Raw genomic sequence first — 24,277 nt, forward strand, 5'->3', positions numbered from 1 at the left:
AGTTGTTGGAATCAAGGAGACTATATTTAGAGGGCAGTGAATGCTGAAACAACTGTGTGGGGCTCCAGTTCTTCCATTGGGGTGACCTAATCCTAAGTTTCCAAATGGTAACCCTTGGACCTCAATCCCAGCTGCATTGTTGAGATAGGCGCTGTGCTCAGTGAGGGTACAGTGTTGTTTATCAGGACTGAGGAAGAATGAAATGCTCTTATGAGATAGCTTACAAGCAAACAAGCATATAGGATGCAAGCACAGGCAACATATTATGTGAATTGTTTTCACAACCTACGACAGGTGCCCATAAAGCCTGCAGAAAGTGGTGCCGTTGATAATTGGTGTTGGTTTAAGAATTTATAGGTAGATATGAACATAATAGGTGTAAAACAAAGCATAGGGCTATAGATAGAGAGATGCTGAATGAAACATGTTTGGCTATCAAGAGAGCAATGCGAGATTCCTTCAGTTACAGCAGAATATTGTCAAATGACACTTCACAAAATCCAAAGAAATAATAATTTATACAGTCAGTCAGTGTCACCAAAGTCAGTTCCAGTCCATAGCGAATGAGACAGGAACTGAAATTGAGGGTAGCAAAGCAAAAGCTGAAATGCTTAACTCGGTTTTGAAATGCTCCTTTACAAAGGAAAACCCAGGAGAATTGCCCCGATTTTGTTTATTTATTTATTTACACATCAAGTTCCATAGGACCAAATTGAGGAGCAAATCTCCGAGGTCATGGAATGTGCCAGTACATGAAATTACAACATAAAAGTGATAACAGAGAGAAGGAAGTTTGAGAATGGCAACGAGTGTGTTACACTAGCAACTAATTTCGACACAGTACTTCCAACCGTCAAAATCCAGCATTGGAATTCATCCCAAAAAGAAAAGACCAGTGTCCCACAACTAAAAGGATTGACTATATATACAAGAATTCCATATGAGGCGTCAATCTTCACGAACGGCTAATAGAGGAGCATACCATTGCAGTGCATGGTAAAAAGTCGTACTGGTGACTTTTTACGAGGATGGTAGATACGACTGCTTTAAATGTATACTTGGCTTTCAAGACATGCGTGAAAGAATTCATAAGACAGATTGTGAGAACATACCTGAAGAAAGGTCTTGAAAGGAGGCCAGCTAAGGAAAGACCAACAAAACTTGTCTCACCTTCCAGAATTAATGTACCAGGTATACAGTATGATCAGAAGCTGCATGACATTCAGAAGCATGAAAAGCAAAGACAATGCCAGTATGAGAACTGCAAAGGAAAGCTGAGAACATATTGTGGAAAGTGTAATGTTTTGTGCCATATGGAAAGCTGTCACAATTATCATATCAGGCCTTCATGAAATTTCATTTTTGGATAATTTTTAGATTAAAACTTTTGTAAATGTTACTTATTGGAAAATAAATAAGAGTTTTAAAATTGTTGAGTTCATTATTACCAATTTCTTTATCCCTTGTATTTTTTCCTAGTACGCAGTGTAACGACAAAACAACTGCCAAGCGCCCAGTGTTCTCAAATGAAGACGGCCAAAAGTTTCACATTTAGTTAACAAGTGAACAAAATTTCATCATATTTCCATAAATTTGGTTGGCAGGACACAGTTTTCCAAAAATACAGTATATATGTTAACTAAAAGTAAATTGGGCACTATGGGTTAATACATGATGATGTTTTTCTGATTTCACAAGAAAATCATGTGTCAAGATATAAAATCAATGATAGTAATTTCTATGGATTCAGGAGCAATATTGTGGGAATGAAGTCTGGAGCTCATACAAGCAGCACAGCAACATTTTCACAGTCAAAGAGTCATCAGTGAGTGTCTTAGCGTATGCAGCAATGAAGAGTGAAACTATGTTTTGTATTACGAGTTAACGTAAACAGTCCAGGAGTCATTAGTGGGTGTTCTTAGAGTGTGCAGCAATGAAGAACAAAACTATGTTTTATATTACAAGTTACCCGAAACAAATTGTGTATGAATCAAGGAACATCATACAATAGGGTATTATAGAATGAGGCAGTGCAGTCAGGAGGATGGAGTTGCTATGTCCAGCCACTATGACATAGGTTTTCCTCGAGCTCCTATACTATTATGAGATGATACTTGGATGAATAAGGGTAAATAAATAATATTATAATAATTGTGAGCAGATGACAAAAACACTGTACGATCAGAATGGTCATTGGTGCTGAATGAATTAGGTGTTGTTACATTGTCTAACTGCTTGAATGGCGTTAAAATGGTGTCATAGTCAATCTATCACTGACTGTCTTAGAGATAGATATCATAGTGGCGCTGTCAGCTCTTATGAGCAATACCTCTAATTAAGCCCATTCTACTTCATCCTCCTCCATAAGCTAGCATCCACTACAAATTGATGCATGAATAGGAACACTTACTCTGCTGTACTTGCTCATGTTTCCCACAAGAACAAGCAGAAAATGGAACTAAAAACACCTAACTCTTATTAGTACCAAGCAGGCACTCTTTCTGCTCAAGATGTTGAGTTATGATAAACTTCTTGGATTTATTTATTTAGCGTATGGCTACTTCTTGGATAAAAGGAAGAGATGTGATATTATCTGCTTCATTAAAAATTCCTCACACTACAATTAAATAATCTACTGCTGTTTGCAAAATACACCTCAAGATCAATATTAAAATATCTCTTGCTTGTAACTCCCACCAGTTTGAACAATCTGAATTAACATAGTTCTCATTTCATGAGCAGCGATGATACAAACATAACATCTGAGCTCACTGTTATTGTCATTACATTAATTCTGCAGATAATTGCATGACAAATATTATGATCTGCAATGCAACTCATAATGTTCCTACTCTCAAACAACATTTAAAAATTTAGTGATAAGTTTTATTTATAGATTGCATTTTCCTTGACAGAAAAAGTGAGTGTTGCTAATCATATAAGTTTTAGAGCAGGAACCATTACTTTTATAATTATTACTTAACTTAAATAATTCAAAGCTGATGTTCGCTGTTGTTTATGTTTGTTTGTTGCATATGTACTGGTTTCATTGCTTTTTTTGGACAATGCTGAATACTTATGCAATACTTGCAAGATAATTTTTTTGAAATAAAAAGATCCTACACTAATATACTGACAAATTGTCATTGTTTACCCCTGTCACCTAATTCACACTTTCACTGCCATTAACAACTTGCATGAATCACCTGATAAATCATCATAACTGCACTCCCCACTTGTAGCTGTAGCTGCAGTCACTTACATAATCTCTCGAGAAGGCATGGTGCTTTCAGTGCCAGTATTTTGTATTATTTACAATGAAATAAAAGTTGTACAAAATTATCCATGCATGACAGTACACTCAGCAGGAAACATAAACACATTTTCCACAATTAGTTTCACATAATGAGTCAAATATTTTAACAATATTATTATCATTTACTCATCTTTTGTGGTAATGGACGTTCTGTATTAATTAATTGAGAGAAGGTATACTTAGCTAAGATCACTTGTAAACAACATTTATAGTCGATAACTGGCTTCAGGAAGCATGGTTACTATCTTCAGATCTGTGAATGCAGCCATACAATGTGAAATTATACAGAGATAAAAGTGTAATAACAAAACAATGTTACAACATACTTCAATAAAAGATTATTACATGTCTTCTGTACCAGCTGTACAAGTACTCTTTCTAAAAACTTTGCCAAGTACAGGGTGACACACGGGAGACGGACAGTTTTTAATGAAATAATACCACCGCACCCTCAGTACTACGCAGTTTAAAACCGTCTGTCTCCCGTGTGTCACCCTGTATATGAGAGATGAGATGAACAATGCATCAGCAAGTCAACATTAAAAACAATGTATTGATGATTCACCAAATGCTCATGTCCATTACACACTACTGTGAACTTCATTGCAGCCAGGGCACTGTTAGACTGGCAGTTGGTGGCCAGCACTGGCCAGAAAATTGACAATTAACACTGGCAGCTGTTGCTAGCATATTCATTTACTTCTTACTTAAAATTATTTATGTATTTCAATTACAGCACAATCCCTGTTACGGGTTGAAAAGAGATTCCTAAACACTTTTTTTAAAAAAAATTATTTTAAAATAGCTATTGAAACAGAAGCTAAAAAAATTGTTATTACCTTCACTTGCACAAGTACGCCTATGGGGAAGCTGCTTTACAGTTGGGTGCAATTTCTACAAACTGATACACAATAAACTGCTGTATGACAATATTCTGTAGCATATAAAAATCTCAGACATCATTGTAAAATTATAAAAATATGCAGAAGTTACAAGGTGGGCTTCCGCTGTGCCATTTAGATAGTAATCTATGCTGAAGATGACAACCTAATTAATTACCATGTATGCAAATAATAAAATAATTACAGTGATAGCGGGTGCACATTTAATTCACATAGTTAGACGGTGAGACCGCTCATATCAGAACTACAAGGTGCTATCCAAAATTTTCAGGACTGGTGCTGCCATCTGTTGGAACCTTACCTTTGGGCTAATGGTCACCATCACCCTCGAAGTAATTCCCATCTGCACGTACACATCGGTCCCAGTGCCTCTGCCTCAGGTCAAACGTTTTCTGGAAGTCCTGTTCTTTGAGGGTGTTTATCACCGCCAGCAATGCTTCTTGAATCCTCTCTAGAGTGTCGAACCGGCGGCCTTTCAATGTGAGTTTCAGTTTTGGGAATAGCGTGAAGTTGCAAGGCGCCAAATCTGGCGAGTATGGTGGGTGGGGTACAACCGTCATGTTGTTTTTTGCAAAAAACGTCCTGGTGAGCAAGGACATGTGACAGGGCACGTTGTCGTGATGCAGCAGTCAGTTCCATTGACGCCGATGTTCAGGCCGTCGTCGCTGCACATTTTCATGGAGCCGTCACAAAATGTCACAGTAGTATATGGAATTCACTGTTTGGTTGGGGGAAGAATTCCTTGTGCATAATTCCCTTGGTATCAAAGAAAACGATGATCATGCTCTTCACTTTGCTCTTTACCTGTCTTGCTTTTTTGGGTCTTGGAGAGCCCAGGCTCTTCCACTGGGATGATTGTTGCTTTGTCTCTGGGTCATAACTCTAAATCCAGCTCTCGTCACTGGTGATAACCCGTGACAAGAAGGTTGGATCATCAGATGTGGTCTGACGAAGGTCCGTGCACAATTCAACACGCTGTGCCTCCTGATTGGCAGTCAAGATCCTTGGCACAAATTTTGCTGAGACATGAAGCATGCCCAATTCATCAGTCAACATTTGTTGACACGAACCAATTGCTGAAGTTTGGCAACAATGTCTGGCGTTGTGCAGCTAACGGACCTTCCAGTGTGAGCATCATTTCCGATGTCTGTACAGCGCTCTGAACCGAGCATGCCGCTCAAACACACGCATACGGCTCATGCTCTCTCCCCCAAATACTTGTTGAATCATTGCAAGAGTCTCCGTAGTACTTTTCCCGAGATTCGCACAGAATTTGATACACACGCCCTGCTCTGTTCACAGATCCATCTAAAATCGCCACACACCAAACACAGAGTATTACGGAAAACACTGTGGACATGCAACGCGTCCTCCCAGCTGAATGCCACTCTGCACACTGACTCATCAGATATGCAGCTCTCGCCACCTAGTGGTGCAAAGATCTACTACTGTTACTTTCCAGATGGCAGCATTAGTCCCGAAAATTTTAGATTCCACCTCGTACAATCTGTGGCTATGTTGTGTCACAGGGATCTGCTACTGAAAAATATAGACTCGCCACAATGACATTAATGGATAGGCTAAAGTCAATGAGTTAACAACATGTTAAAGGAATATGAAAAACATAAAAAACTCCAGGTACTGAAGAAATTAAGATTCACATGCAAGATGCATAACACACCCACAAAATGTTCATCTACCATGTTCTGTTAACGGTATCTCCCCATGAGCTGCATATATCTGCACTGCCCACAACTCCTATCATCATTAGTTGATAAGAAAGAAAATGCCATGTCCGAAACATGTTGAGTGTGGAAGGATGTGTCACCCAATGTCTATGTATGTAGGGGTACCACTGCACCTTATTAGGGCACATTATCTCCATAGGCCAACAAATGAACTGAAATCAATAGCAGTGGGAACAACCACGAAGGTCGCAGCCTGTAGAGATCAGTTAGAATAAAGCCATCATTGTGGTTTCAACAGCACCTGGCACAAAATTTAATGTCATATTTTATCTGGATAACAGATACAAAAAATGATCTTTTGTATTAATCTGCTAAGCAAACAGCATATACAAAAATACAAAATACATACTGGTTCACTGAACACAATATCGGTAGCTCTGGGAAAATATCACTAAGCTGCAGTGGTCGCAGCCAGTAGAGATCAGTTTGGAAAGCTTATCATTTTGGGTTAAACAACTTCTGGCACAATATTTAATATTGTTTTTGTCTAGTTAACAGATACAAACATATCTCTTGTATTAATGTACTCTGCAAGCAACACATATGGCACTATGAAGTACATGCTGGGTTACATATATAGTGAGATAAGTAATTCATGAATCGACATTGTAACATCACAAGGCACAAAATAGGCGATCCCCTGATTTCAAGAAATGTGCAGTATACAGAGGGAGCTGACAACTACACGTGACTCATTTCAGTGCTAGGTACCACGTACAGTACGAGGATATTTACTGTCAGAATCTCTATAGAGTGGAGTAATAACAGAGGAGGAGGAGGTTAGTGTTTAACATCCCGTCGACGACGAGGTCATTAGAGACAGAGCGCAAGTTCGGTTAGGGAAGGAAATCGGCCGTGCCCTTTCAGAGGAACCATCCCGGCATTTGCCTGAAACGATTTAGGGAAATCACGGAAAACCTAAATCAGGATGGCTGGAGACGTGACTGAACCACCGTCCTCCCGAATGAGAGTCCAGTGTGCTAACCACTGCGCCACCTCTCTCGGTGGGAGTAATAACAGTGTGGCTTGAAGTATATGTTTGGTAACAGTAGAAGGTGGCTAACTACTGTAATTACATACATACACATGTAAGTATGAAGGCAATTGCGGTAGGTAAACCTATTGAAACTGAACATTAAGATATCACACGCTATTTTTACAACCTATTTATGTCTGTGAATCACGCTAGGAAGCCTATGTTATAGGATATCAGAGACTAAATTAACAAATTTTTTAATCTGTAAGTCCTGCCTGGTTGTAAAGTATTTTAATGTTGTTTGTCGTTTCTTATAAGGCTACCAATCAGTGAGACCCTTAATTCTATTACGTCTGAATCATGATAAAAAGAATGTGGCTCCCTTTGAACATGCTGCATGGCTGATGATGTGTAGGAATTGGCCTAGACATCTTGGATCCTGCCTTGAAACTTACGGAACCGAGTTAGCTTAACAGGACGTTAATCATACGAGATCGCTAATATACGTATCCAGTGAACTAACCTACGGAATTGGATATGGTTGGACAAAATCAACATAAAATCTGTTTCATGTATAATGTTTTTAAACAAATGTGGTTGATGCCATAATCTTCAACTGCTTATTATCGAAATGTGACATATTACGAGTACTACAATGTGTTGGAAATAGGACCTGATACATAAGTTCAAGGCTTACAACTGCTTCTGCCGTGTGTCATATGGCATCTAATATAACTGTAATTAGAGGTACATGAGGAATCTATATATGATATTCCAATACAGCTTAGTACATACAGATCCTGGTTACTATTAGTTCCTAAATATTTCAAACGATTACAAACCATTAAGTGTTACTACACACTGACATAGCACATAATCTACATATTGGCTCAAGGAAATATTGATTGGTAGGAACTGCATTTAACAGTGAGTAAAGAAAATAAATATGAAGTCTATTAGGAAAAAGTAAGGAAAAAGGATTTCACTATGGAATGTAATTTGTAGGATATCATGATATACATTGAAAAATGTATTATCAGTGAAATCTATCTGGTCATTAAATCATTTCTTGTGGCTGTCCACATGTATCTCATTCCACTGGATGCTGATGTTAGCGATCTCATATGGTTAACTGTCACGGTAATCTAACTCAGAATGTTTCAAAAGGCATGATCCAAGATGCTCAGGCATATGCCTAATGCAGAACTTTCACGGGTTGCATTCTTTTTTATAACAGTTCCAATGTAAGAGAATCAATAGGCTCACTGATTGTTAGCCTTATAAGAAACAACACACAACAATATAATATTTAACAACCAGGTAGGACTTACGGGCATAACATTTTTCAACATAGCGCCTGATATCCTACAATATAAGCTCCCTAGTAAGATTCACAGACATAAATAGGTTGTAAAAATAGCCTAAGTTATCTTAATGGTCAGTTTCAATAGGTCTGCCTATTAAAATTGCGTTCTGTACTGACAGAAGTATGCATTTACTTACAGTAGATTAGCCATCTTCTACTCTTAGGACTTCGACTCAATCTGCTATTACCTCACTCCATAGATATTTTGACGATAAATATTTCGTACTTCATGAGACGGCTAACTCTGAAATGAGCTGTGTAGATGTCAGCCTCCTCGGCATACTGCATGTGTTTTGAAATCAGGGGAACACCTACATAGTATCTAATGATGTTACCTTTTGTCACGTCGTGCATTACTTACCTCACTGTATATGTAACCCAGCATGAATGTTTGATGTGTGGCTTGCTCAGTAAATTAATACAATAGATAGCTTTTGTCTTTGTTAACCAGACCAAACAAAATATTAAATTTTGTGCTGGAAATTGTTTAACCCAAAATGATAGCTTCTTCCAAGCTGATCTCTATAGGCTGCAACCACTGCAGCTTAGTGATATTTTGCCTGTGCTACTGATTTCACGTCATTTGTTGACTTCTGAATACAATGTGCCTTAATAAGGCCGGGTGCAAGTGAATGTAATAAAAATAATTTTTAGCTTCTGTTTAAATGACTATTTTACAATGATTAAAAAAAAGGCATTTCAGAATCTTATCAACATGTAACAGGCATCGTGCTGTAATTAAAATACATGAATGTGGGTGACAACTGTCAATTTTCCAGTCAGTGCCAGCCACTACCTGCCAGTCTAGCAGTGCCCTGTCTGCAATGAAGTACACAGTAGAGATGGCAAAAAATAACGTAACTGATAGAAATAACCGGTTACTGAGAAGTAACGGTTACTGCGATAACCGTTCCTCTGATTCTGGCAGTTATTTCAATAACTGTTTAGTGTCAACAGTGCCTCGCGCCATCTGTTGACCGAAGATCGTACTGCGCATTTGGAAGGCGTTCTATAGACCATGGGAATAACTGTGAGACTGCCCGCCATCTGTTGATAAGAACTGTGTACTATTTCGTGGGCCTTCGTTACTTTTAGCATAAACAATTAAATAAAGGTAATGTCCGAGCCGTGGCTGATAGGAGCTGCAGTACAGGCATTAACAAGTACAGTCGATCCCTTGAGCCACCGCCTTACGTGTTAATTTAGCTTGGACGGGTAGTACAAGGAAAGTTACTAAGGAATTCGAGCGACTATGGAAATAACTGTCAGAGACTGGTATTCTCCTCTGGCAGTTATCGTTATTGGCTCGTAGTTCTAGTTCTCTGGCAGTTATCGGGCTACCACCACAGGTAACCTGGAAGCTGGTAACGGAATAACTGTGTGTGTAGACGTTCCTGACTCGGTGACTCCAGTTAAAGGTCGTAGTTCCAGGTGATATTTCCAGAGAGGATAGTAACTGGAGCGAACAAATATTTTCGTACTGCTATGGAAACTACAGTGGGCCATCGGGGAGAGGGGATGGCAAATAACGGGAATCTTATCATCTCATTTCTTTGTGCGGTAAGAAGTTATCGTACAAATCGACGACGACGAATTTAAAGAAACATCTTCAGAAATCACATTTAATTGTGAATTTCTCTTCACAGATACCTTCGGAGCTAGATTTGGGTGAGTAATGAAAAAATATATTTATTGCAATTACGGTTATTTCAGTGCATGCATAATCATTTATTTTTTATTTTATTAATTTTTTTAAAAATAAGAGCATACTATACAGTGTGGTGCTTTGTGCATTTTTACACGCAAGTTTTCATTTGTCGTGACTACTTAAGCTGTCAATACCACCGCACCTGTTTGCCTTGACATTTTCAAACATTAAATTATGTTGCATATGGTGCCGGAATACTTAATTACTTAATTGGAAGTTATTGTTGCAGGTGTAATAACGATAGTGCTAATAAAATGCCACTGTGTGATATATGAACTGTCGTCTCGCAATTATTAGTAACTAATCGGATAGCAGATTGTATCAGTGCTCATTCCTGTGTATCATTTGTTTTTAACCCTGACGATGCCTGGAGGGGGGAATTAGATACTGTTTCATATTTTAAAATTTTGAAAAGGATAATTGTTTTTAATGGAGTCTTCAACTGAATTCCATAAATGTTTTAAATTTTGTGGTTAAACTTAACCCCAAAAATTTGACACGTTAATAGTACATGTGACTTTCCACAGTGACAGTCATATTGAATATTTTGAAGTTCAGGGCCCTACTTATACATCAGTATTTGTTTAAAATATATGTCAACAACAATTAAGATATTTTTTTAGTGTGGAAATACAGTACCCTCCCTTCCCCCCAATACACATTATTGAAAATGTGTTGGTGTTGCTAGGATTAAAGAAGAAACTTGAAGCTAAAGTCATTACTAAAACTGAGTCAATTGTCAACTTGTTTGAAGTAAATATTCAAGCTGCAAGTACCATGTAGAATACTGTACGCAAACATTGTAATATATATCACCAAAAATAATATGGCATCATTTCTATTGTGCTTATGCTGATATGAAACCTATTTTTCTGTAGGTGAAACCCTTCCTGTAGAGGTGATCCTTGGCACCAGTAGTGTGGAAGAGGAGCGAGAGGCACACCAACACCAGCAGATGAGTCTCCGTTTAATACTTGGGATATTATAACAGTAAGGTAATTCTAGTTTGGGTACATTTTTGGCAGATTTGAACTCTCCCTTAAAATGGAGATATAAGTGTAGGGCATAGCATATATTTGTTATGCTACATTAAAAGAGTACTAGTGGTTTTGTGTTGAAGTGTTTAATGTATATTGTCGGTCAGTAAGTCAGAGCACTTTGTTCCAGTTATAGCTCCAGAAGTCAGTCACCAGCAGCAGATGTCACACAGTTATAAAATGGGAAACTTGAAGAATAAGGTACTAGTGGTTTGGATACATGTGTGGGAAATTTCACCTTTCACTTAAAATGAAGGTACAGTTACAGTCATTAAGAGTATACTGGCAAATGGTAACTCAAAGCTCTTTGTTTCTGTTACAGCTCCAGAAGTCAGCAGCAGCAGCAGTCACACAGCCATAATGCGAGAAGCTTGAAGAATAATGTGGTAGTGGTTTGGATACATATGACATATTTCACCTTCAGTTTAAAATTGAAGTTTGTTTATATTGGCAGGTGGTAACTCGGAGCTCTTTGTTCCAGTTATGGCTCCGATAGTCTTCCAGCAGCAGCAAATGTTACACAGTCCTATAGAGGCAAACTTGAAGTATAAAGTAATAGTGTTTTACATACAATGGCAAACTTGACCTTTCGCTTAAAATGGAGGTAAATTTGCATTGAGTTTAATGTTATGACACATGAATGGATTACCAGTGATGTATATGTAAATACTGGAATTTGTAACTTAGAACTTAATTTCAGTATCGGCTTTGAAATTTGGTCACTGGATACAACTATATTATCTTTCATGTTGATAGCAGCAATCATCAGATTGCAATCCAGTTAAGTACCTGTGAGGCATGAGATGTCAAAAATACTTGTGGGTTATTGGTAGCCTGTGTCAAGGCATGTGGCACCTCAAAGTTTGTAAGTACAGTAGCATTTTGTTTTCTGCTTTACTTAAAAATTGGTAGCTGTAGCACCCATTCTGACATTCAATTATTTTGAATTTCAAGTTTCTTAGAATGATACTGACATCAGTTTAACACTAATCCGTATATTATTGTTAATATATGCTGCTATTTTCCTCAGATGTTAACTGAAATTGTTTTATTGTTATGATAACAACACTTCAGCCTTTGCAAACTTGCAGTATAGGTTACCTGCTGAGAAATATTTACTGGAAGAAATGGTTTCTTGAATAGGACCGAAAGGAAAACCACTGAAAATGCCAAACGTGAATTGGTGAAACATCTTGTGCTCAATACTAAATTTCATTTGCAAAACATGGAAGTTTTCCTATCTTTGTGGTGGAACACAACAAATTCTCATAATTTTGCTAGTTTGTATTCTAGAAAGGGTGCCAGAAATGGAAGAGTATAATTTTTATTAAATCGGGCATTAAATGTAAGTAGGTTGGAGTACAGAAAGGGTGCAACTGGCCTTCCCCACTGTAGCCTGATGTGCTCCAACATGCATTTGTACTGATGTGCAGGTGGTTATAACACTAGTACCAAACTGCATGGTACCCACTTACTAATGTGACCTACCCTTGCATGATCTTCTGCAGACAGCAAGAAATCTGCTACTGCACTTACTACCTGTCCAACAGTTGTGGAGGATTTTTTCCCCTTGGTGCTTGACATGACATGTTTTGCCCTCTGCCCTTAAAATCGCAATTCTTGTTACATTTTTCATCCATTTTCTATCTCCTGATGGACCTGTATTGATTAAAAAACTAATCACTGCAGAGGTGATTGTAGAGCTTTTGCTAGTGGCAGTGTGGAGGGGCTCCACTCTTTAAAAAATAAAATTACATTGTGGGACATGGAATTATTATTAGATGCTTTCATGGACATTTTGTTTACTGAAAAAGTCAGTCATTATCTGAGGTATTTAAATGTTAACTTCAAATCTAAAACTGCATCAAAAGATAAATTTCAGTAAATCTTTAACAAGTTTCAGTATCTTGCTTCACATGCTGGACCCTCCAACTATAAAAAACAGTGTTTTGCAGAGAATAGCTATTCAGATGTTAACATCCCAGAATTTGTGTAGAAGATATCCCTTACATTGTTAGTTTCATTGTGGTCACACTCTACAGTGTAGTGTTATCAGCATACATATAGAAGTTTGAAGAACATATTAAATTAATTGCTAGACATGCCTTAAGTGAATATGTTTACTACTAATATGAGTCAGCTAAGTAGTTGCTCCAAGTTTTTATGTTGTTTCTAAAGTGTCTTTAGACAAGGATATTTCTGCTGTTTGTTTCCTGTTCTTCTGTTTCAGATAACTACTCATATATGCAGCAACTGCTGAAGCAGCCTCTGGCAGTTTATTGAAGTTCCGTGAACAAAGTGTTGTGTGGTCTGTTTGTGTAAAGTGACAAAGAAAAATGTTAAAGTGTAATTGCATATGTAATTGTATATATATTTAATCATTATTTTTGCTAGTTGTAAGATCTATTTTCATGTAAATCAGAACATTGTATAATAGGTAACAACCGAATGAGGCAGTGTAGCTATTAACAGCACTGACCTCATATTCGGGAGGATGGGGTTCGCTCTGTCTGGCCATCCTGGATCGCTAAGGCAAATGCCGGGATGGTTCCTTCATCAAGGCCACGGCCGACCACCTGTCCCGCCCTTAAAGAGATCTTTTAAACATTGTGTGTATACCCATATTTTGAATTATTGATGTTTGTTGTATTATGTTGAGATATTCTTGGATGAAATAAAAAAAGTTTATACATTTGTATTTGTGGTCACATGTTAAATTACTGAGAAAATTGCAGTGATTATGGCACCGAATTTCCATTCAGGTGCATTGGGATCCTTCGCCTGTTTGAACATCCTGATTTACATTTTATTTGGGTTCCCTAAATTCCTTTAGGCAAATACTTTTGTTGGTTCCACTGAATAGGCCATGGCAGATTACCTGCCATGTCCAATCTGAGTTTCTGCTCCGTCTCTTGACATAACTATTTATTCATTCTCTTTATAATGCTGCAATGTTTTAAGTGTTCCATATCATTGTGAAAAAGTCAGAATAAAATTGATCATTTCACATGTACATACATTTGTGTTGGTTACCATTTTTTATTTTAACTTATCTTCCTTTTGTTCCATGTACTCTTAAGTAATTTGTTAAAAACCCATGAGGTCAAAGACGAGCACTTACTATCATTTTAGGATATATTTTATGTACAAATAAGGTAATCTCTCATGTGGCATGGTAATGTCTTTGTTGAGGTGATGTTACTGTCTCATGAACATAGGTGTCTTACATAGAACATACAGAAATTAAATAGCTGTGCAGTAATCTTGTAACAATATATTTTAATTTTGGGGCAGGATAGGAAACTCATCTCAAGTGATACATGTATCATCTCCTACCTTCTCAAGAAATGTCAAAATTTGTGGCACTACTGTGAGCACAAACACTTGCTGTCTCATAGATAGTATGGAAAGCTATGAAGTGTAGTAGTGTGTATGCAACATGTTAATACTTTCTAGGGATTTTAAACTTACTGAAATGCCTTGAGTATTGGCGGTGATCTAAAAATGGAACATAGTTGAGTATCTTCTCCAAGTATACCCCATCACTAATGCTTGGTAGCATCATGATGCAAAAGTGCCAGTGCTGTATCAGGTCAACTTGAATACAAAGAAACGTATGTAATTTGGTGAGACTTAGCTTTGTGGCATTAGCGAGAGGATATTTCTGCTGTTTGTTTCCTGTTCTTCTGTTTCAGATAACAAAGTATAACATAAAGCATTTGAATATAATACTTACCACCATCATTCATTTAATTAGTTTTTGGCCATTGACTTTGAAACATTTTATACATAGTTTGGAGCATATCACTGTTATGCGGGAACAGTGTACACTTCAAACATAGGTATTGCAATTGAAGCATTTCACGGAGGTATATTTGGCATGAATACAATATGCTTACAACAATAATCACGTCAGATACATATTTACTTACATTTGGGCCTATTAGCACTTGTGAATACTACATGAACGTTTTTTAATAAAATATGCTTTTTTGTTTTCAAAGAGCTCAAGTCAGTTCATTTTCTATTATGTTAAGCAACACTGAAAAACTCGGTTAGGTGCACTCATTGCTACGTTGAGGTTGTTATATGCAAGACTTAGCCCTTCATTTTGAGTGCTCATCTTATCTTGTTCATGAATTAGTCTTACCTATTCAGACAGTTAACTGTCATGATATTAAACTGCAAAAAGATCAAAGCAGGCAGCTGGCATTGACAGATGAAGTGTTTCGAAAGGATTCGTGTTATTGCCTCGTGTGAGACAGAAAAAAAGCAAAACTTGGAATCCACAGGTAAAGCATTCCCCAGGAAAGGAAATTTTGTATTTCCTATAGATGAATATCTTAACAGGGACTGGTAGAGTAACTTAAGTAAAAAGTATTATTTCAGTTTTGACAGTACTTTACTGCAACAGACAAGATCAGATTTCTGAAAACTTACTGCAAATTTGTATTACCTACACAATACCATTAATTCATACTCTCACAATCTGGATATACAAAGAAGAATTGTATAAAACGAGTGAAAAGGTATTGTAATGACATCTGAGACATTAAGCCTTATGAGTTGTTAATCAATCATTCAGCACTGGAATTCTGTATACAATAATGCCAAACATGACAGATACACAACAAACTGAAGGCTTGGACATATGCATTAGTCATTCTCCCACCACAAAATCAAAACCCTCACTGTAGATTAGATTAACTTGTTTTTGTCCCAGAGACCCAAATATGAGATGATTCTCATGGATGAGCAACATGTCAAAGTATAACATAAAGCATTTGAATATAATACTTACCACCATCATCATCTGTCACGAGATTGTCAAAATATGTGAATATATTGCAGTAAACTGGAGCTGCTAATATGTACAGTACTAATATACTGCCAGAACAAAACATAGTTATGCACTTTTAATAAATTTATCTCACACAGAATACCTGATCTTGACTGTTGTGACCAAGTGCGGTCAAAACTGAAATATGCTGGTAGCAGAATTTTTACTTAAGCTGGTCTAACAGTCCCTGTTAAGATATTCATCTATAAAGTAGAAGTTGCCTATCAAAAAGTCTTTCAAACTCTCAGTGAACCGTGATTTATCTGAAACAAAGTTTTTAATGGTTGCTGGCAGTTTATTGAAAATGTGTGTTTTTGAATGTTGAACCCCTTTCTGGTCCAAGGTAAGTGATTTTAGATCTTTATGTAGATAGCTGTTCTTATTCCTAGTATTGATACTATGTATTGTGCTATTGGTTGGAAATACTTGCAACAAATTTCATTAAAGAATAAATATACTATAAAGCAGTGGTTAGAATATGAAGTTCCTTGAACATAATTCTACATTGTGTACTTGAATTTATACCACAAACGATTTTTATTAGGCCTACATGCTAAATACTTTTGCTCCGTTGATGAGTTACCCCAGAATATGATCCCTTATGACATAACAGAATAAAAGTATGTAAACTTTTTTACATTTGTGTCTCCTACATCTGACACCATTCTCACTGCAAATACAGATTTGTTTAGGAGCTTTAGCAATTCTGTGGTAAGCCCTCCAACTGAATTTATTATCGAGTTATAATCCCATAAATTTAACACTGTCAATCTTTTCGATCTGCATGTCTTTATATGTTATGGGATTACAGAACCTTACGTCACGGGTCAAAGCAGACGGGTGGAATCGGACGCTTCCATTCATCCTATGTTATACACATGCTGCAGCTGGAGAAATCGAGCAGTTTTCCAACTAGCATACTCACACTTTCAACCATATGACTATCTTGTAGAGGAGTAAACGAATCTTTCACATTACGTATATTTTTGTGTTTTATTACAAGGCAGTACACTTATTCTATTAAGTAAACAACACAAGAAATTAAGCTTCGAATTTAACCTAAAGTATTCAGTTTACATATTTCTTCAAACTTAAAAACGCACGTTGTTAACATTTTACTTAAACAGCGCTGTGGCGAAGTTCCGCGTACTTTCTGTTGCAGCTGCGAGGATAATATTTCTAATAGCGACCGATAACCTACATACATATAATCTGAAACACTAATAATCGTTCTAACATCAACTAAAATGTACCCGGAGTTAATAAGCTGAGGTTATGACACGATTCATACGACATTCCTGCTATTTCACACTACTCGCAGTTATACTGATAACTAAACTGATGGATTCCAACTATGTCGTTATTTAACTGTCGGAGTTATCGGTATTCGCTAGCGAAAAATAACTTGGCAGTTATTAATAACCGATAACGATAACGGTTATCAAAGAATAACTGGAACTGTGATAACGGTTACTCCAGAATAACCGTTTGGCCCACCTCTAGTACACAGCAGTGTGTGGTATGGGTACACGCAATTGGTCTTGTACTCTGTATACTGTGGTTTTAACCTTGACTTGCCGATGCATTGTTCATCTTGTCCATCACATACCTGCCAATTTTTTACCGAGCGTACTTGTACAGCTGGTATAGGAGACATATAATAACCTTTTGTCAAGGTATGTTGCAAAATAGTTTTGCTATTAAATGTTACGTCTGCTCATCATTCACATTGTGTGAATGCGTTCATGCTGACCGAAACTTTTAACTGACAAGAAAGGTTGTTCACAAGTGATCTTGGCTAAGAAGCTGTAATAGGATTATAGTGCGCATCATTTATGACAGCGACCGAGTTTAGGTTCGTTCTGCGTAGTGGTGGGCAGGAAATCGCGTATCTGTTAGAAATCACAGTGACTGAGAAGTCACAGATATCACAGTAGCAACTTTACAAAATCTAACTGCGATTTGAGTCACAGTTAGCAGTCGCAATAAGTATTTCACATTCAAAGACGTGAGCCATCTATTGGTCGAATTTAGCACTGCTTTCTGCGATTTCCGTGACAAGTCGCAACTAAGAGTCGCAAGTAGCAACTAGAAAGCGCGGTTAACAGTGCCATCTGTGGGTCAAAGTTCGTACTACGCCCATCTCTGCGCTACACTATTGAGTCCAACTGCGATTTCCGTGACAAATCGCAACTAAGAGTCGCAAGTAGCAACTAAAAAGCGCAGTTAGCACTCCCATCTGTTGAGCAAAGTTCATACTACGCTATTCGCTACCGAGTCAAACTGCGATTTCTGTGACAAATCGCAACTAAGAGTCGCAAGTAGCAACTAAAAAGCGCAGTTAACATACTTTTCCTAGTGTCATCTGTTGACCGACGTACGTACTTCGTTATGAGAGCCTTGTGCCTCACAAGATCGATGTGCTGTGTGTGCATATGAAGGGCTTATTTCAATAGTGATACAAGTCCATTTTTGTTCATTTTGAGATACAGAGTCGTAAAGTTAAATGAGCACTGAAAAATCTGCAGTTGAGATACCAGAAATATTCAAGCATATGGCTTCTTGTTAGAGATGAACCTTTATTTATGTTTGTTTGGATCACTAATTTCAGAAGCATTATAGACAGAAAAGTGGAGGTAATGGACTTGTATCACTATTGAAATAAGCCTTTCATATTATATGACGACATGCACATTCAGCATCAGTTATGGTTGGTCAAATGTATTATATTAATAAGAAGCAACATTGCCCTTTTCTCCTGAAAATATCAAGTAACGTAACAAATGTGTTTGATTCTGCTTCCAATATGACAGTTTTGGTTAATACTCCACATGCCTACAGGACTTTGCAATGTTAACACAGCAGAACTCAGACATCTGTATAAGTGTAGAGAAATGGAAACAGTCATATGAATGCCTCACTTTTGTTACGACACAGTTCAAGACTCGGGAGAAAAGTTTTACACCTGGTGTTCTACATGGCAACTTCACACACAAGAACTTTTTGCCGACACTACTACCACCTACATAAGTAAGCCTTTCCTGTGTTACTTTCAAGTAATGCACTTAAGCTATTCCTGATTTAACTGGAAGATCTGTACTTCCCACTTTCATATCAACAGCCTCAAAATGCATATTGTAGACTTCGGGATATGTTACAGGTCAGTGTCACACCAAGATTGTGGAGAAAGGGGGGGGGGCGGCATGTCGCTCTCCAACAAGTGTTTACCAATAAGTAAGTGGCGGAAAATTATGGGTATAGGACGGCTTAAACATGTGGAAAATGAGATTTTTATTATTCACTCACTGTATTTGACATTTATTATTCCTTTAAAATCGCACAACAACTTCAATAAAACACAGTTTAATCATTCACACACTTATTTCACAATTATTTCACTTTTAAACTGCAAATCCTCTAAGAGCTGTCTTGAATCTTCACGAGTCTCTCCCAACAGCCTTGATGTGGATAGATACGTACAGCAACCAGTAATCAGAGTCAGAACTGCGTCTGCAAAAACACAAGGATTATTAAACAATTTTTGCTGTCATTAATTACTAGCAATATAATTGACAGAGTAGATTGCTAATATTTGCTATAATGAATATCACATTTGCGATCTCACTGAAGTAATTAAGTCCATCGAAACGCTTAGAAACTAACCTCTCGTGTGACGAAAACGGTCTAAAGATGCAGTGGCAATTTCTTCTGATCTGTTGACAATGATATTTTCAGTTATCACTTTACTGAGTGACTGAAATGTAGTTCAGGTACCTGTGAACATAACAATATGTTAGAATTCATTTTCTAAATACGAACTATTACGGTACTGTACGGCTACTTACATATTAATTACACTATTAATATTTTCACAGTTGTTTCTTTAATACAAAATTAAAGCCAACAAAAGAAAAAACGTAAAACATACTTGCCAATGACAGGTTTGTTGCGATGCAATTTTCTGTGTTGACAGATGTAACTTTTTCATACAGTGGTAAGTCGCAGAAATCGCAGGAGTCACAGAAATCGCAGAAGTAGCAGAAATCGCAAAAGTCACAGAAGTAGCAGAAATCGCGGAAGTAGCAGAAATCGCAGTGGCGGAGGGATACACGACCTATGTTCCTTAACTGCGACTCTTAACTGCGACAAATCGCAGTTAAGAATAACAGATACTGAAAAGTAGCATTCACAGAAATCACTGATATCGGAAAATCGCAGTTTAGCCCATCACTAGTTCTGCGCATCTGACGTCACAAAACACAGTCAGCCAATGAACAGAACGACGTTGCCAGATCTCGACTGCAGTGCAGAGCATGGACGAGTGTCTTCAGTTTTAGAAACGTTCAGTCATAAATAGAGTAATAGAACAAAAGCATGTCTTGATAGCAGACTTTCTTTTATAGAAAGTTTGGAAAAAGCATTCTTTATACCAATTGCTTCATATTCTATTAATTAATTAAACCAAACACACAATAAGCCTCCTAATTCAGGCGATAGCAAGGAAAGGTGTTTGTATCAATCTCACGAACCGCTTTTTCGCAATAAAGAAAAGCGGTAATTGTTTATTTCCTATTGTACTTCTAAGAAGCGTGAGTAATTCATAGTTATAGCAACAATGTTTGACAGTATTTTGAGTGACGTTTTTGAGTCCTCAAGGAGTTTTAATGCCATACGAGTTGCGTTAGCGTAACGGTTAAGGTGTTGGGCTGCCAATCGAAAGGTTATGAGTTCAAAACTTGTGCAGTGCTTAATATTCTTTATTTAAAAACAATGTCGAAGTGTCTTACTTTCATTTGAATGTAATGTTTTGAAATTTGTAGTGCTTTGTCTCTTCATTAACCCTTTCGCTGCTACAAAGACATGCTCCCCGCATTCCGCGCTGTACGCGATTTTGTCATCACTGCACTGCTCGTCTGTGCAGACACATGGTGTTCCGACTGCTTTGACACACTTATCATTCGATTTAACAAGAACTATTTGGCCCAAAAATTTGATTTTTTTTACACATCTTCTTGACTGATACCTTCCCCCCCTAAATGACTTAATTTTGTTTCGATGTTCAACGCAGTTATTGTGCAGTGTTAAATGTAGTAAACCATTGCACGAAATTTTGAAGAGTTTGCACAGGTAAAAGTCCGTGGCGTATACTTTCTGTATGGTCGATTTTAGTAGCTTTTGACAATGTTGACTGGAATACTCTCTTTCAAATTCTGAAGGTGGCAGGGGTAAAATACAGGGAGCGAAAGGCTATTTACAATTTGTACAGAAACCAGATGGCAGCTATAAGAGTCGAGGGGCATGAAAGGGAAGCAGTGGTTGGGAAGGGAGTGAGACAGGTTTATAGCCTCTCACCGATGTTATTCAATCCGTATATTGAGCAAGCAGTAAAGGAAACAAAAGAAAAATTCGGAGTAGGAATTAAAATCCATGGAGAAGAAATAAAAACTTTGAGGTTTGCCGATGACATTGTAATTCTGTCAGAGACAGCAAGGGACTTGGAAGAGCAGTTGAACGGAATGGATAGTTTCTTGAAATGAGAATATAAGATGAACATCAACAAAAGCAAAACGAGGATAATGGAATGCAGTCGAATTAAGTCAGGTGATGCTGAGGGAATTAGATTAGTAAATGAGACACTTAAAGTAGTAAAGGAGTTTTGCTATTTGGGAAGCAAAATAACTGATGATGGTCGAAGTAGAGGACATAAAATGTAGACTGGCAATGGCAAGGAAAGCGTTTCTGAAGAGAAATTTGTTAACATCGAGTATAGATTGAAGTGTCAGGAAGTCGTTTCTGAAAGTATTTGTATGGAGTGTAGCCATGTATGGAAGTGAAACACGGACGATAAATAGTTTGGACAACAAGAGAATAGAAGCTTTTGAAATGTGGTGCTACAGAAGAATGCTGAAGATTAGATGGGTAAATCACATAACTAATGAGGAGGTATTGAATAGAATTGGGGAGAAGAGGAGCTTGTGGCACAACTTGACTTGAAGAAGGGATCGGTTGGTAGGACATGTTCTGAAACATCGAGGGATCACCAATTTAGTATTGGAGGGCAGCGTGGAGGGTAAAAATCGTAGAGGGAGACCAAGAGATGAATACACTAAGCAGATTCAGAAGGATGTAGGTTGCAGTAGTTACTGGGAGATGAAGAAGCTTGCACAGGACAGAGTAGCATGGAGAGCTGCATCAAAACAGTCTCAGGACTGAAGACCACAACAACAACAAGGGTTAATGCAGCCGTGGTGGCTTTACTTCATGAACTGCACACTCCCCCCTAAACGTAAGTTTGCGTACTATACTATACTATGGCGCTGCTTCTCTTGGCGCGTGCATCGTGTGCAACTGGCAACGCAGCAATCTCCCGCGTCTGGGCGAGCATGTGCGAGTCGCCAAGATAAAAGAATTGAACTATAGTTGTAGAGTAGGAAATGAATGCTTCAATAGAACTCATAGTTTAGCAGATTGTATATTACCCAATCCACAATATGTTATGGATGAAAGTTAGGAAGTATGGTTTTTCTTAATTTCTATGAGAAATTTAAACTGTGTGGTTCGTGTATACACCGAATCAACATCATTAACATTATTTCATGTCATTTAACTGTAATTACAGGAAGTTATAATTAGTTAGAAAACCTGATATTGTGAATTAACAAAGTGTCATAAATTTCAGCAAAATTTATAATTTCATTCTTGTGACTGCGTTATTACATTCCCATAGAAAAGTTAGGAGAAGTATCTATATTGTAATTAAATCAATAATTAATTAGCTAAATTTGTAAATGTCAACTTACCTAAAAACACTTTTGGAATATTTATCAGTCATCTGATGTAATTAGCATGACTTATGCACTTTATGTATCATGTCAATAACGAAAAAGCAAATAGATCAATTGTAATTATCTTTTTTGTTAACAGTTCTCAAACATTCGATTGATTTTCAGTTGTTTAGATACTAAGAAATTATCATACAGACTTTAAAATGAAATTCCATTTTGGCATTTTGTACCTGCACCTCAATTAATGTCAGGAATAAATCAAACATGAAATCAAGATGTAATTGATGATTTTACAATAGATATTGTCATTGTAACTTCATAACCATATTTCCACACAAAAGTCAAAAGAACAACATTTAGAAATCTATTCAGAATGAATCATCATTTATTGTGTTGAAAACTGTACTAATAGTCAGTTGTAAGTCATTAACTTTTCATTATAAATCAGTATATGTAATTGTTTTTGACAACAGACTGAAGAACATACATTGTTAAGATAGCGTATATATTGAGCAGTGCAAAGTACTTGAAGTCAGTCGCAGTTTGGCCAATGTAATGACACAAAATCTGTAAGAGTTGCTGTTTATGTGTGAACATCTTTGCAAATGCTAATGGAAAATACATCTTCAAAGGATCCACCAATGTCTTGGAAAATATCCAAGTTTTCATCATGTCCGAAATTCAGGCAAATCTGCAATATACATCCCCTAATGGACTTTATTGATTGAGGAGATTTGACAGTTCAAAGCTAACTATTCCACAGCAAAAACTACATCACTCTCATACTAGGATGAATCTCATCGAGTGAAGTATTTTAGCCAGAATTGCAGTTGCAATAACATTAAAAAGTCCAGTTTCTCTCAAGTAATTAATATTAACCTAATATGCAAGTTTTTATTGAAAATAAATTAATACGTCTACATTTACACCTTCCACTTATCGAGAACCATGGAAACACTAATCCCAAATCCTCCCCATACTGGTACTATACAAAATACAATGTTTGTTCCATCTCATATTGAAGACATATATTAGTCAATATCCTGTGAAGTCTGATTACTAATCTTCATGACACTATGCAGTGAATGGCGTAAATTGAAAATCACAACATGGTCATACATTTACTTTTATGTAGTGAAATTTCCAATGTATCAAGAGGTATAGTAAAAAGATATATTATGTACTGCAACTGATCATCTCAGTCTGTTACATTCCACACGTTCTCAGAGTTTTTTACATAAAATTTACGCAAGGTACACTGCCAGAATATGCATGTAACAAAGAAAACAAATATTTTTACTTGTCAGAACTGTGTTCTTGATTGTGATAGTAGCCCTTATAAAGAGTAACTGTTTGTATTTTTTTTAAGCAGCCTTTGTTTGTGGGATGTCATTCACTTTCATCTACTTTGCTTGAATTCTTGCTTAAGTTCCATATCAGATGTCTCTTTTATCCTACAAATCGTGAAATACCATTTGTGCTAAATCAAACTGAGGGCATAAAAAACTGCATGGAAAAACAGTAAATACCGGGAGCATAGATAATACATTTATTACTAATTGGCAATGTGTTTAAAATCGGAACTATGTATGTACATCA

The 24,277-nt window shown here is 37.1% G+C and overlaps 1 long non-coding RNA gene across 4 annotated transcripts; it reads left to right on the top strand.

The window, feature by feature from the left end:
• Positions 1 to 9,591: 9,591 nt before the first annotated feature.
• LOC126237367 (uncharacterized) lies at positions 9,592 to 13,255 on the top strand. Of its 4 annotated transcripts, none has more exons than XR_007545065.1 (6): positions 9,592 to 9,976; positions 10,895 to 11,011; positions 11,184 to 11,254; positions 11,376 to 11,439; positions 11,535 to 11,657; positions 11,741 to 13,254. It is a non-coding gene; the product is annotated as an uncharacterized LOC126237367 (long non-coding RNA). The 4 variants fall into 4 exon arrangements; XR_007545064.1 differs by having other exon boundaries at positions 11,754 to 13,252; XR_007545067.1 differs by lacking the exon at positions 11,376 to 11,439 and having other exon boundaries at positions 11,184 to 11,309; positions 11,754 to 13,255.
• Positions 13,256 to 24,277: the final 11,022 nt, after the last annotated feature.

Source organism: Schistocerca nitens, chromosome 2 (assembly GCF_023898315.1).
Source record: "Schistocerca nitens isolate TAMUIC-IGC-003100 chromosome 2, iqSchNite1.1, whole genome shotgun sequence".
NCBI classification, from domain to species: Eukaryota; Metazoa; Arthropoda; class Insecta; order Orthoptera; family Acrididae; genus Schistocerca; species Schistocerca nitens.